Source organism: Balearica regulorum, chromosome 12 (genome assembly GCF_011004875.1).
Source record: "Balearica regulorum gibbericeps isolate bBalReg1 chromosome 12, bBalReg1.pri, whole genome shotgun sequence".
NCBI lineage: Eukaryota > Metazoa > Chordata > Aves > Gruiformes > Gruidae > Balearica > Balearica regulorum.
Window position 1 is genome coordinate 18,426,463 of NC_046195.1, and position 16,508 is coordinate 18,442,970.

The window sequence follows — 16,508 nt, forward strand, 5'->3', positions numbered from 1 at the left end:
AGATACTTAATCAGTTCAGGTATTACGAATATTACATGAAGAGCTTCCAGAAGAGACCAGAAAGGGAGAGACTGTCGTAGAGGAGTTGCTTAACTGGTTTCCTTAGAGAAAGATTCTGTAATGATGAAGGTTAAAAACAGCAGCGTGTTGTTGAAAAACTTGCATAAAAACATTTAGCTGGATGCTGATTCTTCACATGAATAAGCTGTGCAGATGTTTAGGCCCTAACATCAGCTCAACGTGTAAGCAGGCACACTTTATTTTAAGCATGGGTTTAAACTCTTTGTTGAATACAGATATTTCCTGAAACAGAGCTATTAAAAGTACCAAACTTCTGGGTTCTCTTGCAACTGTCCTCGCCTGACATCCCGACCCATCTCATGCTTTTCGTGCAGCGCTTCCAGCAGGCTGGCTAGGAACTATCATCTCATGTTTGGCATCTTTGAGTGTGATGTAATCCAAGAACAAAAATCTAGATCCAGTTGTACCGTGTCATCAATTTTGCTGGCACTCCATTGTTCGTAAAGCACCAAAATGTAACTCTTGCTTTCAAACTCTTTTGCTGAGTTCAACGTGATAATGAATGTGAAGGGTTTGCATGGAGGAGGCAAAACTTTTTTCTTCCCCCCTCCCAGTTTTTTTTTTCTCCAGGTTCACACCAGATAGGCATTTTTTACAGCCTGAAAGGGGATGTTTTCTTTTGTTAATAGCTTACAATCAGATGAAAGGACTCATCACTCTATTTTAGTGCTCCACCACATGGCGTGTATCTTTTATAAATTACAGGCTGGCGTTGTGTGCACTGGGGGAGAGAAAGGTTGGTTTTCTTGCTGTGAGCCATCCTGCCTAATTGTCGTATGCAAATAAAAGCAATTATAAGGCTTTTAGGGTGAAGGGATGACAGCTGAGTTTGGCAGTTGAGGAGGCCTCACCCACCTTGTTGTCATAGCAACAGGGAGGAAAAGGACAAAATGGTGTGTATACAGTGGAAACATTTATTTTGGTAAAAGAATTAAAAATACATATACCACTGTTATCATGAAACATCAATATGTGTAATGAATGGGTTTGTTTAAAACATTACAGAAATTAAACTGTATTTATTCCTTGGCCCTTTAAATGATCCTTGTCATCTAACTACCATTTACAAACCATCACTTGTGATTTTATCTGCTACTTTTAAAGTTATGAACAGATCATAACAGTCCATTCAATAATTAGGAGATTACAAGTTTCTGTGTTTTAGCACATCTATTCCAATGTTACTAGACCCAGAGCTGCATGAAGGAGAGGGACATTCAGTGGTTTGTCCATGAAGGGGAAACAGTGAAAAATAATAACCTATTAGCAGTCCATAAAGTTCAATATAAAATATGTTTGTGCTAAAGTGTTAAACAAGTAGAACAAATAGCGTGCTAGTAGCATACAAAATTAAAACGAGTCACAAATGGATATTTTCTATGGCAATTTATTTCACAATTACTCTTGTGGAAGCTTTCATGAATTAAATATGAGTTCTATCTTGAAATTAGGTGTTATAAGGCTAAATTACAAGAGGCAGCCAGTAATTGAGGTGGCTGAAACACGGGGTCTAGTGAACTAATCTCTTGCCGTGTCACGTGGCCGTCCTCTCGCCAATGGGAAACCTCCCCATCACAAAAACAGAGGCAGCTGAGAAAAATTGATTTCTCATCTGAGCCATATTTGATAGCTTTTGAAATCGAAAATTGAAATTAACTAACCTAAGCCCCGTCGTAACAAAAGAGCAAATTAAATATGCAACATGGCTTCCTATTGGCAGCAAGAGGGCCTGCCAAGGTAAATTTGTAAATAGAGTTTAAGATGCAATCCTGCCCCCCCCCCCCCCCCCCCCCCCCCCCCCCCCCCCCCCCTTTTTCCTTTCTCTCAGTGTAAAAGTATAAGTCTGCAGTGGCTTTATAAATTATTTATACCAAAAAAAAAAAAAATTCATCAGCTGCAAATGGCCACTGTGGTTAAGGTCTTCCATGGAGAAAATCATTGCATTACAAGAGCTCATTGAATGAAGCAGGATTAAAATCACCCACAGTCATCCTTGGGCTTGGAATAAACTGTACATGAAGAGACTATGTTTTCTTCTAAAGAAAACTTTTATGAATGAAAGTTTACAAAAACAGCAGCAATCTGCCCCCCCCCATCAGATCGGTCATTTAGACTTTCAGAGAGCTAGGGCTCAAATACACATTTTTATTCTTTCTTTTCATTAACCCCAAACAATAATGGCATAATGGCTTTTTGAGCTTGGTGGAGTATCCACATGCTTGCCTTTTGTCTTGCTTTTACACATCCTAACATGTTACAAAGGATTCTGACAGTGAATGGTAATGATTCAAAAGGTGCTTCTGCAGAGCTGTGGATTTACAGTGGGATTCCCTGAAATGAAGGCAGCCAACAAAATCAGTGATGCCATGCTCTAAATACTGTTTTCTGTGCTTTTAAAAGGAGGAGGGGGGGTATACAAACAAACACAGCCAAGACATCAGCCTTCAGCGTTCCTCTCTTACAGGGTTTCTGTTTTTCTCTGCCCAGATTTGCATGGGAAAACAAATGATTTAATTCCAATACTTGAGTGGAAACATGTATAAAAAAAATAGAGCCAGATCTCTGTCTGCATAAATCAGGATAGCTTCTTTAACTTCAGAGGATTTATGCTACTCTACATCATCTGAAGATCTATCTCATGAAATTGTTCCACTTTCCTGCCGAGGCTGTTCAGATCTGAACTGTATAAAATCTAGTGACAACTGTAATGGAGGATATTACACTTAGCCTGTCTGTCATCCCAGGGATCTTGTAAAATCATTTTCTGTTCTAATTTATTACTTTTAGTGTCAATCAGCTGCCGACAAGCTGAGTAACATCATTAGGCATTGAGTTCATCTACTCAGCACTTTTTAAATGCAGTTTAAGTAGTTGTCTCATTATGTGTAGTAGGACGGAAAGTCAAGGTTCAAGGAGTTTTCCTTTTTGGCAGAGATATTGTTGAAGTCTGTACTATTATCTTTGAAGGAAAAAACCCACAAGAAAATAGGTCTTTTTTAAGGATTTGAAAGAATGAAAAGAAGGCGGTAAAATGCAGTAAAACTCACTGTAGAAACTTTGGTTCTGATTTCCCACTGCTTTACTTTGTATTTACCTCAGACGGGTGAGTTGAAAGGTGCGAGGATGGAGTGAGGCAGTGATGAATCAGGGATTTTGTATAATGCGGAGCTGATGGCTGCCAGCCATGAACTAATAAGTGGTTGGGGTTCGTCTCCTAACTGAGAGCCTGCTATTGCTGTGCAGAGAATATAATGGATGGAAATAAACCGTGCACCAATCCTGTAATAGAAAACATTGATTTCCCCAGCCCCCGAATAGAGTATGATTTTTATGTAACACTTACACATCAGAAGTAACTCCACAGCACTGGATGTGGCAAGGTAAGAGTGAAACTGATGCAAATTTGCTTGGAATCATTTTCAGGGTTGTTTTTAAAATAAAGAAAATGTATATCCAAAATGTGAGGGCAGACAACAAAATCCCTCTAACTTCATCCCCTACCTGAGGGCTGGAACCTGAAGAGGGGCCTCGTGGCTATCCCTCGGAAGCTCCCTCACCCCTTCCTGCCGCTTCCCGGCAGCGGTTTGTGTCAGAAGATAGTGCTCCCATGTCAGTCTTTATGTTTCTGCTCTGTTTGGATGTGGTGGTTCTGACCATGTCCAGATAATAAAGCATTTGTCTTAGGAAGCCCCAAAACTGATGCACTGATTCGAGGACAGCTAAGAGTGGAGATCCCTTCTGGGAAGTCCCAGTTAATGGGTGTAGCAAGAAGCTGGAGAGAGGAATATGGTGCTGGGCTGGGTGGTGCCCATGGGATTTCTCTGTAACAGGCAGGACGTGGCCATTTTCATGCCTATTTCTCATATAGTTCCCTGATGGGTGATTAGGGAGACAAAGTAATCATCCTATTGCAGTGGGATGGATTTTACCAAAATTTAGGAGGAGAGGCTAACTGCAGTCTGGAACAACTGGTTAAACTGGTGCAAGGACGTCAGGAGGGGACAATTTTTCTAGTGTGAATGGCTGTTTAGGATACCACTATTTTATTTCCTTACATTCTAGGGGAAGAAGAGCAAGTATAGTTATGTCATATAGAGAAATGATACTGCACAGTTTCTGGAGGATGCTGAGGATATGCTCCTTTGATGGAGTAGTAGAAAATATTTTCTAAGTGGTTTATCATATTCGTGCTGAATTGATGATTTTATCGGAGAAGCTAAGACTTAGTTATATTAACTGTGTCTTAGTGTGGCTGCAACTTTTTCTAAATACATTTTATTTATGTTATAGAGAAAAATAAATATAAAGTTTCTTACCTTTCTTTCTAAAACTTTTGGAACACAATAATTCCTAATTAATAATGGTGTAAAATGTGTGTGGTATAATATTCCTGTTAAACATAAGAAGGTAATGTGAAAAAGTAAATATGTTTATAAGCATTCCCAGTTCACATAAAATTATTATTGGTTTACAGTCCAGGCCTCCTCCCCTCAATAAACTGCTTTATATGACATTCTGTACATTTTAGATATAGCTACCAAAGCTAGCAGCTTTCATGGTATCCATCCAACAGGATATTGTAATCAGACTGCCAGTAATTCTGGGAAGCATCAAAAAAAAAAATATTTCAGAGGATGTTTAGTCAGAAGAAAATCACAGCAGAGGCAAATCTGAACCGTTCGAGCAAAAGGGAAATTTCCTGCAGAACTGTAGAACAAATTCTACAAATAATTGCACCTACTGGACAAGTTAGATAAGGATGCAGTACACATTTTAAAATAGTAATCTTGAAACTGCATATGTAGCTGTAGAGTGCATAGGGGTGCATCTTGCTATAAGTAGTATCTTCGTATTACATGTGAATTGCTCATTTTGAGTTTACCTTTAAAGATAATCCTTTCTTTTCTTATTAGATCAATCATTAGAATTAAGAGAATATTAATATATGGCAACAGTTACAATATGAAAGGGTATCACTTTCTGCATCCAGGAGTGTAATTCTCTTAATAGCCACAAATCCTACAGGGACCCCAATATTCAGATTGGTCTAGATTGTATTGTAAAGGCCTAAATTAGGCTTCAAACCGGAATATATTTAAACATGTTTAATGTCAATAATTTGGCTTATACATGTATGTCAAGGTAAGCAAATGAGAATGGGGGGGGGAGGGAGTCCTCAATTTTTCAACTCAGTTCAAATTGAGTCATAGCTTTGTGCTTTGTATAGCAACAAGGCCCTGATTAAGCACTTAAGCATGTGCTTAAGGTTAAGCATGTGATTAAGTGCTTTACTGACCTAGGGCTTAAGTACCCTGTAAAGCATTGGAAAAATGAATAAATCAAATTTAGGTCAAATCCAGCCCTGTGCTACATACCTATGGTAATAGCAAAGCAGAAGGTAGGAAGCTTTGCTTTCAGGGGCTCGAAACAGCAGGGCAGGATTACAGCCTGACATCGGGGAGGGGGGAGCAAGCGACTGTGACAGCCCCTGCTCCGGGAGGGCACGGTCTGCCAGCCGGAGGCCTCGGCCAGGTCCTCAGCTGGCTGTCACACGCTTCAGTCTGCAGCAAGCAGGTGCCTGCGGCAAGCGCCGTTGTTTTTCAAAGAGCAGAGTTTATACGGGCACCCAGTGGTGCGGTCGCATGGCCTTCCCCGATGGGATGGCCCTTGTTCTGCAAGGATGCTGGCTGCTGCTCCTCTCTCCCTCCATTTTCCTCCTCGCCTCATACCCTGGGAGGGAAACACTACGGAATTGGCCTTTCCCTTAGGGATAAGCACCCGGGGACATCTTGTATAGCCTCGTGTGGAATTTGGATCTCCAGTTTAGGTGTTGGTGCTGGAAGCTCCTCTATGTGGATCCCAGCTCATGGGAGCTGTTTTTTCGTCTACTTGCAGCGAAGGTGGTGCTTAGATGGTTAATGGTGAGAAATAGGAACATTTTGGGAAACAGGAACTGTAGTGATGGACAATGGACAGATTTAAAAAAAACCCTGTAGTTTTCTGTGGATGAGTGTTCCCAGAAGTATTGAATATTGTTCTGATGCTGCCTAGACTCTTGTGACCTGGAAGCTGGCACTGAAAACTTTAATGACAAAAGATTTTTTTTTGTGTGTCTGTTATTTCTTTGGTCAAAACCAGCCGCTGCAGAGATGTGCTTAAAAAAACACTTGTGAATTCCCACAAAACTTGCTTTGGTAGTTATATCATTCAATGTGCTAGAGAAGCGTAAAGCCAAAGGGTGAGCTGTAAAGGACCACAAAGATGAGGGTAGGGTGAAGATGCAAGGGACATTAATCAACTATGCATCCTTGGCGGGCTGGGGTTGGGGGGGATGTAAAAAATGTGTAGGGCTCCTACTAAGAGTAGAATTGTATCACTTAAAATGTTTTCATTCCCTTTCCTTTCTTATCCCCTCTAAATCCTGGCTTCTCTCTGGAAAGGAAAAAAAAAGTCTTTCAAACTCAGGAACTTCCGTGCACTGAAAAAGGAGGAACACATCATGTGCTGTCGCTGCAGACTTATCCTCTACAGTACCACCTACAGTGGAAGTCTAGCTGCAGGCTAGAGTTATACAATATCACAGAGAGAGATTAAGCATTACATTTATTGTGGTTGCTGGAAGGCGATACTATTGCTGTTTCAGTGGAGAGATTTATAGCAATACTTAATGAATGCTACTAGTTTTGTTATCAGTTGGTAACCATACACATGTTGTGCATGCAGAAATATTACATTAAGTCTTTATAAAAACCTTAGAAAAGTTGGATATTAGTGTTTGTGGCAAATTTGGCAGCATAATGAAACTATGTTAGTATAATGGCATGGTATTGTTAGGTTGGGTATATGCTGTTGGACAGAATACAGGCAAAATTGGCCTTATCGTTTTTAGGCATTTTCCAAATGAAGAAATTCTTTGCGATCTATCCTTAGGAATGTGCAGATTGTTACAGTTATCATTCTCAGTCTATTTATGAAAATATCATAGGTCAGAAACAGTTCAGAAACTAAATGCAAATTAAAAAAAAATACAAAGCTTTTAATGCTATTTTCCATTTTAGTTCTATTTGAATCATAGCTATATGTGAGTCATCAGCAAAACAGGAACTATTAGGATGGATCAGAAAGATGTGAAACTTAGGAGTTCCTGGAAAAAAAATAAATTCAAATTTTGTTGTAGTCATGCTGGTCTACTGACATCTAGTCTCAGTTTTAATGTAGTAGACAGCTCTAATGAGAAATTGAAAGGTAGCAGTCAGTGCAGAGAATGACTTTTCCCTTCCCCAGAATCTTTACTTAGAAGCACTGAAGACTGAGCATCCTAGAAAAACTGCAAGAAAAATCTTATCTGAATTCCTTTAAATATAACATTTATGCTGTGCTCTGGCTGGGTGCATTAATATTGTATTATGCATAGATAGCTGTATGGTAAATATATATTTTTACATTGAGCTGAAGTGAAATTTTCATTAACGCCGATCACAGGCAAATTATTAGGCTTAGAAGCAGCTCTTTATGTCGCTGTGCAACATATCTTAGTTCATGACTGGTATCAAGAGTCATTCACTTGAATGCTTGTAGGTGCAGCTTTTTTTCCTTCAGGAAGGGAGATTTATTACAAGATCCTGCTATTGAAACCTCAGTCAAGATGAGGTGTAAAGACAACAGAACACAGAATAGGTAAATAGCGTCTGCGGTACTCGCCATCAAAGGATGTGATAGAGTATTCTCAGATGGAACAGACAGGTCTGATATTGCATATTAGTGGAGTTAAAGTATATGAGGTATTGAAAATATTCATGCCTGTGCAATGATGGAGAGAAGGCAGGAGCTTTTGGCTTGGATGTTTTAGATAATTAAGAGCAACAAAAGATTATGTTGGAAGCAGATTTGCTGCAGATAGATAGTATATTCTTGCTAGAGAAATGGGATATCTAGTATAGTGGTCTGATGGCCCTTTTCTTTTTTTAAAAAGGAAAGAGCATTTCTATCTCCTAACTGCATTGTAGGATGCATAATCAGACTCATGGCAAGTAATGAAATGACTTCTCTTCCTCTAATAATATTCTGTGCCAGAATTTATCAGAATTTTGCAACAGTACTTGCAGTCAGAGATAACTATTACATAGATATATTCTGAAATTTGGGTGAAAGAAACCTACCATATCGCAGAATTATTAAAGAGAATTTGAGTATGTAAATTAATTTGACTAGTGTTGAATAAAAGCATCTCATTTTATTGACCTTCCATCGCCTTTTTCTAAATGGTAGTGAAGTGGTAATTAAAAAGGGCTAATTATATATCATTTTAAAGTGTACATTTGTTCTTAATTTTCAAATTAATTTTCTGATGTGCATGCTTTACTTTTTTATGTCTGCAGTTTATTGCATAAACTCTCTGACTGACCTTTGGGGAGTAAAAGACCAGGGCTAGGTGGTGGACGCATCTGAGAACAGGGATATAAAAACCACTTCCATAAATTTTTGACTTATCTCTCTATCCACATTTTATTTCCTTTCTTGGCAACTGTTCATAGCCACATCCCAGAGCAATGTTTTCTCACTGTGGTTTGTGGACCTTTATCGGTCTGTGGGGCCACGCTATGCAGTCATTCCACAAATTGTACAGGTCCCCAGGCATAACGTGATCTCACTAAGTGAAAGCACTAGTGCCTCTCTCCAGGTAGAGGACCAGAGCACCAAAGACACCCTGTAGAATAGGAAATGTCGGGGTTTTTTTGCCAAAACCTGCAGACTTCTCCAAGAAATGTTGAGATGTGGAAGTTATCCACTGGGCAAAACCACAGTAATATGCTCGGAAACATGACTTTCTGGTTGCTTTAAAATAAATCAGTGAAAAGGAACTAAAATCCCAAAGTAAACCTTTGTGTGGTCTCCTGTGCCTACAGCTGACTGCAAAGTCTCCTGTGCCCTAAGCAGAGTAGCAGACTGCTGAAGGAGTACTTTTACTCCGCTCTACACTCAAGCTAGTACAAGCTAAGCTGCTTCATAGAGGACTGTGCCAGGTCTGCACACTGAGTAACGAAGGCCATGATATTACACACCTGCTGGTAACTGTCGTTGCTCATAGCTACTCCTCCTTGAACTATGTTGCAGACCTGCTCTCAAGGAGTTCATGTGACTGGTTGTTAATGATCTATTAATGTAAGCATTACCAAATGTTTTCCTGATAAAAATCTCATAAAATGCTATCACTCCTTCATGCCCATTTCAGACCTAGGTTAGGGTAAGGATACGCCAAGTAGACGGGAAGTTAGATATAATTTGAAGTTGTAGTTAAGAATATGTAGTTTAGCTCTTTACATGATAAACTGTTTATGTACAGATAAGAAATGTGGATGTATTTTAGAAATAAATTGATACTGGACAATGTACTTTTTAACGTTTTACACCATCTAAACATAGCAAATGCAGAGACGTCTTTTAGTGTTTAATTACTAAAGATGCAAATTGTTTGTCTAAATAATAAAATATTTAAAGTTGGAATTCATCTTTTTAATTAAAATTTTCCTAAGGCAAGTCAGATTACTGCAGCATGGAGCGATTTGCTGATGCTTGTGTAGTGTGTTTTTTATAATGCTGATGGTGGCTGACAAAGTCAGTTATATGTCACTCTTGAGTTGTCCTTTATTAATATTTTTGTATCGGTGATGAGAAGCGCAGCAATAACTGCTGCAGTCGATGAGCCCCAAATGCAGTCCAACCTCTGGCTCTGTCACAAACAGCACGGGGACTATCTGCAGCTCTGGTTTTAATTTCAATGGCATCAAAAGGAAACTCAAGAGCTTCAGAAAATAACTGGCACCATGGCTCAGATAAAATGCTTACCCACAGACATAAATTACTATGGGAAATAAGATGACTACACCAAAATTACAGTTTCATAATGCTCTTAAAGTCTAGAGGACAGTGAGCACAGCTCACAAATTGCAACAGTCACACTACTCGATGAGTGGCTTTTTTTGGCACTAACCTAACAGGTTTCTTCAAGAAGTGGTACTTGATGGCATATAGTCAGATTGTGTGGGGAAATTCAGTGGGACTACGCTCCCATTTCATAAAAATTAATTCCCAGCACACATTAGAAAATGTATTTTCACAGTTCTGACTGCAGCGTTGCGCTGCATGAACACATGTTCCTGTAAACATGATACTTTGTCGGACTTTTGTTGCCACTGAACTCATTGAATTTGAAGCTGCATGTAATTACTTTAAGGCATAGTAAATCCTGCTCACCTTACTAGTGATGGCACTCCAAGAGCTACTGTATTTGCAGTCAAAGCCAAGAGAACATTGCAATGAACTGCAAAGTCCTGGGCAAAGCATTTTGCAGAAGACACTCGTTCTAGACCAATTCCAGTTTGAGTGTTTAACTGGGTGGTGTAGACTAGATGACCATGTAAATCCTCCTGAACTCACCTATGGAAAATGTGTTTTAATTCATTCCTAATCTCTGCCTATGTATTCTTGCTGCAGTAGCATACATAGTTTTCTTCACTGGAGTTACTAATACTTTTATCTGGAAATTACTCACCCCTTATCATTCCTTATGCTTACCTTAATTTATGGGACTTTTTTGTCTAGTCGAGGGGGCTTGACAAGCTGGACTGGCTATAAGTGAGAAATCCAGTTCTGCTTCTCTTTGAGTGATGGAGAAACAGGCTACATCACTGGAATTGTGAATAGTCTTCTATTAGCTTCCTGTGATTCTCCTTGTGCCTAGAAAGGCAGAGGTCTTCTACAGATTTTTGGGAAAAAAAAGATCCTACAGACTTACTATACCTCTAATAAGTAGAAGATGCGCCCCCTAGAAGATCTGCTGACATGCATGAGAAGTCAGTGCAAGGATAGAGGCAGTAATTTTGGTATGCCCACAGTGTTTTCGCTTCCGGGATTGACTCATATTGGCATTCAGGCCAAGCAGTGATCACCAAGATGACAGTTCAGACCATACTTTTCTGTGCACTGAAGGGAAGAGGAAGAAAAAACCCCTTCTGACTATATTATCCTGAATTAATACATAATGACACATGTTAATGAACCATTTTGACCTCTAATGAAATCAGTTCTTCATTACTGCAAAAGAAATCGGCCACTTCAACTCTGCTGTGTATCCCATTTGTGGTACCTTTAGTCATGTTTCAGCCTGGCTTCCCGTGAGAGTTTAAAATTTCAGCACAGACCTTTTATGTCTAAATCCCACTCACAAGTAAGCTATTAGCCTATTATTGTTATTATTTGTAAGCTTGTTAATGACCCACTTAAGTTTTCAGTACGTCATTTTGTAAACTTGTGTGAAATTCCATGTTTGAAACAAGTCGGAGCTCATTGATGCTGCAGTCTCAAGTTGAGCTACTTGAGGTTCTAAGAATCCAGTGGCTCAAAAGAGATTTTCATTCCTGCAGTCAGAAGCAACTCTGTATCTCATATCAGGCAATCTCATACTAGGGGATTTTAAATGCCTAATAGCTATAGACTACATAGAAATCAGTTTTCCATCTAAGTCATAAAAATAGTGCTAGTTGCCAGATACACTTAAAAGGAAGTGATCAGTGAACCCGATTTTTCAGTCTTAGAAGTTTCTTTGGCAGGTTTTCAGTGCAACTTCCACAGGCTCAGTCTTTACACAGAGGAACAAAAACCTCATGTATTTAAGTTCATCTTGTAGACTTCTTTTAAGAAGTAAGGACTCCCGTACTATTACTTTATCTCAAGGGGAAAAAAAGTATTTTGTTTGATCTTTTTTTTTTTCCTTCAAAAATGTGTTCAGAAGAAGAGTAGGGAAGGACAAAAGAGGGAAAAAATAAACCTGGCATTCTTTTCTTCAGTGAAAGAAGAAAATGCTGTTTTGACCACTGTACCCGAAACAAAGTTCCTGCTCAAAACACTGGAAAAAAATGGACATTCACATTTATTTTGAACTGTAGAAAAACTAGTTTCTGCTGGAAAGTTGGTAAATGCATTTAACTTTGGAAAAATACTTGTCAGAAGAGTCTGTATGGGGAAAAAAAAAAAGCGACAGCCCATATTACTTCAGATTTTTGGCTAGATCCTGAGATACAGGTGGTTTTTAGAAAGCACAGGTCAAGTGTAGGAGCATATGAAAGCTCACCTTTGCACTCCTGTAATCTTAAAAAAGTCTCTTGTGCCAAGCTGGAAGATGGCTCTAACTTCTACCAACATCAAATAGCACCTGGACCATTCTGTCTATGCCTGCTGTTCCCCACAGGCCATCTGTGAACTGCATACCACCCTTCACAATTATTGATACAGTCAGTAATTACTTCTGATGTTAGATATAGCTCCAACTTTCCATTAAAAAGAAAAGACACAGATGAGGTATCCTCTCTGGAATTCTTAGTGCCAGAAGTAAAATAACCTGGTGGGTCAAAGGGTGTCCAGGTTGACACATGCTGCATTCAGTCAAGAGACCTGTCCTCACTTCAGGCTCAGGACACCTTTTGTAAGAGTGCTTTTTGATTTAAAAGGCTGATGAAAAGAACCTGAGTGATACGCATCCTCTGGTGTTTGTAACTTTGTGTCATGCTAGTCAGCAGAATATACCCTTCCAACAAACAAGGAAAAAATCGTATCTTCGCCTTTCCTAAGTAGGAATTGCTGACTTATTAATTGTCTTTCATAAACCTGACAGTTGTGTAGAAATGCTTTATGTAAATACATTTTAGTGTTTTCCCTTATGTGTAATGCTGACTGTGCCTCTTGCTGTATACTGGAGGTAGGTCTTTAGGCCAATGCTGAGCTCTTGCTTTACCGTGTGAGACACTACAGAGGACATTATATCCATTTAAAGTACGTGCCCCACACTGTCCAGAGATTTCAAACTTTACAATCAATTTGTTTTCACAACAAGCAAGTGCCATAGGGGAGAACTGTTACTCCCAACTGACGTTTTGGAAGGTGAAGCCCAGAGGCTGTATTTATACTGCTGTGCAGCAGCAACCTGTAGAATAAGAGGAAGAAAAGTCTGTTTGTGTTGGTTAGTTTTTGGAGTTTCCTCAGAGCTATCTGTGGGATAGTTTCTGGCTCTTTGTGGCTGCCCCCGCAGTTTCCCTCTAGTTTGCCTGCTCTGCTACAATGCTCTGGTCAACAAAACCCACAAGGCTGCTGTCGTGAAGTTCCCCGACAGAGTCTACCACAAAGATATATGGCATTACAGGCACTATGAAATCTAGCTGATGTGCCAGAAAGGGAAAACCTTGCCAGGAAAAGAAACTAAACCTGAGGTGGTAGAGCTTGTGTCCAGCTTCACTTTTGAGGTCCATCACCTCAGGTTACAGAAGGTTTTGTCAAAGAGACCAAGTGATTCACAGGTCATACAGAACTAAAGTCTGGCAGAAGAAAGCATTTGAACCTCAGTCTCCTAAGCTTCAGACTAGCGCAATAATATTTATACCCAGTAAAACTTGGTTGAATCCTATGGATTTACAGGGTAACAAAGAAACAAGTAGGATATTTCATGAAGTCTGAGTCTAGTCTGCTTTTTAAATGATTGCAGAATATAGTTGCATGTTCTAAAGAAAAACTGTAGAGCTGCAGATAGAAAAGAAAGTATGTAGTCTTTTGGTCAAGATGTGTTTTTTGTTCCTTCTTGAGTTTGCTTAGATTTTATCACAAGATTAACTTTAAGAAATTATCATACTTTCATAATGCCAAATACTTAAGGAAGGAGAGTCTGTCCTCCAGACTGTTACTGGAGAGGATGGTTTGATGTGTTTTGTAAATGACTGGGCTGAGGACTAACCTGGGGATACTGTGTGTAAGAAATGAGCATGTACAATGGTGACTACAGATTTGCAAGCTGATGGTGAAATTTTGAAACTGTGATGTAAAAATGTAAAATAATTACACACAGCCCTTTTTACTCGGCTACGCGCCTCATTTCTTGGTCTTCACTGACTCCAAAGGCAGAATTCATTATCTCATTGGTCAAAGTGCTGCTCTGGGCGCATTGCTTACTTAGCAGATTAGATGTGAGTTAAAAGGAGGATGAGGGGCCATTTCTGTGTGGGTTGGGTTTTTATTATTTTAAAATTTAAATAAGAGTTTGAATCACCATAATATAAAGAGACCAAAATCAAACAACCATGGTTCATTCCTGTGCTTTGATTTTTATACCCATGCATGTTTAAAAAAAAAAAAAGAAAACCAAACATGTGTGCTGCCTTTTAATAAAGATCATATTAAAAATTCAATAAATAGCAATATCTCTGATCTCTTAACAAAAGCGTCTGGTGTACAGGAAATTAAATGGAAAAAAAAAACTTGTTAATCCTTTTTGATTTCTGTACATGGTAGCTGGAAGCAGAATTCTTTAACTCGCAGGATTCTCTTTTTGTCCTCCCTCTTTTACATTTCTTCTTTTTTTTTTTTAATCTTCTCCAGCACAAACGTTGTCTGGGTAACCTCGGTGTAAATGCAGTCTGTTTCTCTGATACATTTTAAAATAAATAATAAAATAATAATAATAGTTAAAAAAAAAAAAAGCCGTTGTGTCATTGTCTCATCCCTGTGGCCTTGCTGTGCGGGATCCGTCTCGAACCAGGTGATAACCTGATAGACTTTATCTTGTCTTTTCTGGGCCTCCCTGAAGCCTGCCAACACTTCGGCTGGCTGTTAGGCATTTTAAATATCCCCCATGAGCCCTAACCTTACCCCTTTTCTCTTCTTGTCAGCTGGAATGTCTCAGAGCTGTCAGAGGCTTGTTGCTTATTGATGTTTCCGTGTGTTTTATGTCTTTTCTGAGATATGACAGCCCCTGACACAGTGCTGATTTCAATCAGCCGGCTTCTGGAGAGGCCTAAGATTTTGTCCTCGCGCGGTCCCAGCCGCCAGCATACTTCAGAGGCCTCCATCTAATGAAAATGTTTCAGTAGGCTGAATAAAGGCCCGCTGCTCAACAAACAACAGTTGATGAATTCACAACACAAAAAAAAAAAAAAAAGAAAAAAAAAGAAAAAGAAATAAAAAAAAAAAAGAGGAGGAAACCCTCCCCCCCCCCCAGCCCTCTGCCTTTGTTATAAGAAAAGCAAGAAGAGAGAGTGACCTCCTGAGCCAAAGGTTTTGACACTGAATCAAATCCCTTTAGGCCTGAACTGGCAGGCTGGGCCCGGCTTTAGATTACTTTATCACATCTTCGAGTGACGCTTGCATGTACCTCAGGATACCCTACGTGTAAAGAGTGAATATTTTACCCCTGTTGCTTATTAAGTCAAGTCTTGGTGTCTGGTAGAAAATGAAGGTCGTCTCACGGAGCGCTGAGAGGGGAGGAAACATGTCCTTACTAAAAACAGGGAGTGAAATTATTTGCATGGAGAAACCTCCTAGAAAGAAAATGGGTCGTGGACTTTGCTTGAAGTCGCTGTCAGAGAACAGATATTTTTGTTCACAATCAGCTGAAAAAGAGAACAAGCTTTGGGGCAATGTAGTGCGTTTGCTTCATGGGTTTTGATCGGGTCTTTTAATCAATGTCAAGCCTCAGGGTCAGCACGGAACTGCGTGTCCGCCTGGGACGTGTCCCTGGCAGAGCCGGGTGCCAAGCCGCTGTTTGTGCTGTCTCCATCACCCGACCTCGGGTGACGATGCTGCTTCTCACGGTTCCTTTTGGCATTTCAGGTTGGGAAAAGCAAAGGCAATGGCTGTCCATCATCTCCACCTGGGAACTGCATGGAAGAGAAGCCTCTTGTAGGATTGTCTTGCACCCTCCCAGGCACCCCCTTCTCTCTCCAGGCATTATCTGAAGCCACATCAGTTCCCTAATCCCTGATTTCAGCTGAAATTACACTACTGTGAGGCGTCGTGATTATCTGGGCTCTGATGGGTGTGTCAGGGATCGGCCTCCACCATGCTAGGTGCTGCACAAGCGTAGCAGAAAACACCGCAGCTGCAGTAACACCTTGAATTGCTACTACCGACACCGTGGTCCTTTCCATCAGGATGTACAGCTCATATTATGTACTTTATCTGCGTGGGGCAGTCCCCTCATTTTTTTAGAGGGATTGTACCTGTCTGAGCCTGGGCTGTGGGATTAGGTTCATCAGCGGGTGAGATTTGTCGAGGTTCATGTTTACTTCTTTATTTATGTGAGTTTGGTCATTTTTTATCCATTTATTTTTGCACGGAAGAAAAACAATCTTTCCTTGTTCTCTAACTAAATAAACACAGCCTACCCCACTTTTGAACAACATCAGTGAAATCCATATCTGCAGTGACTCAGAAGGTTTTGTTAATAACAGAGACCTCTCGGTGTAGCCTGATTCTGTCCTTCAGATGGGAGACTTTAATCCCGAGTCTTATTTTTCACAGCATTCAGCTACTGGTTTTTGAGCAACAAATTACATCCATGCCTCCAAGCCAAACAAGGAGTGAAAATTTCTATTTAAAAGAATGGG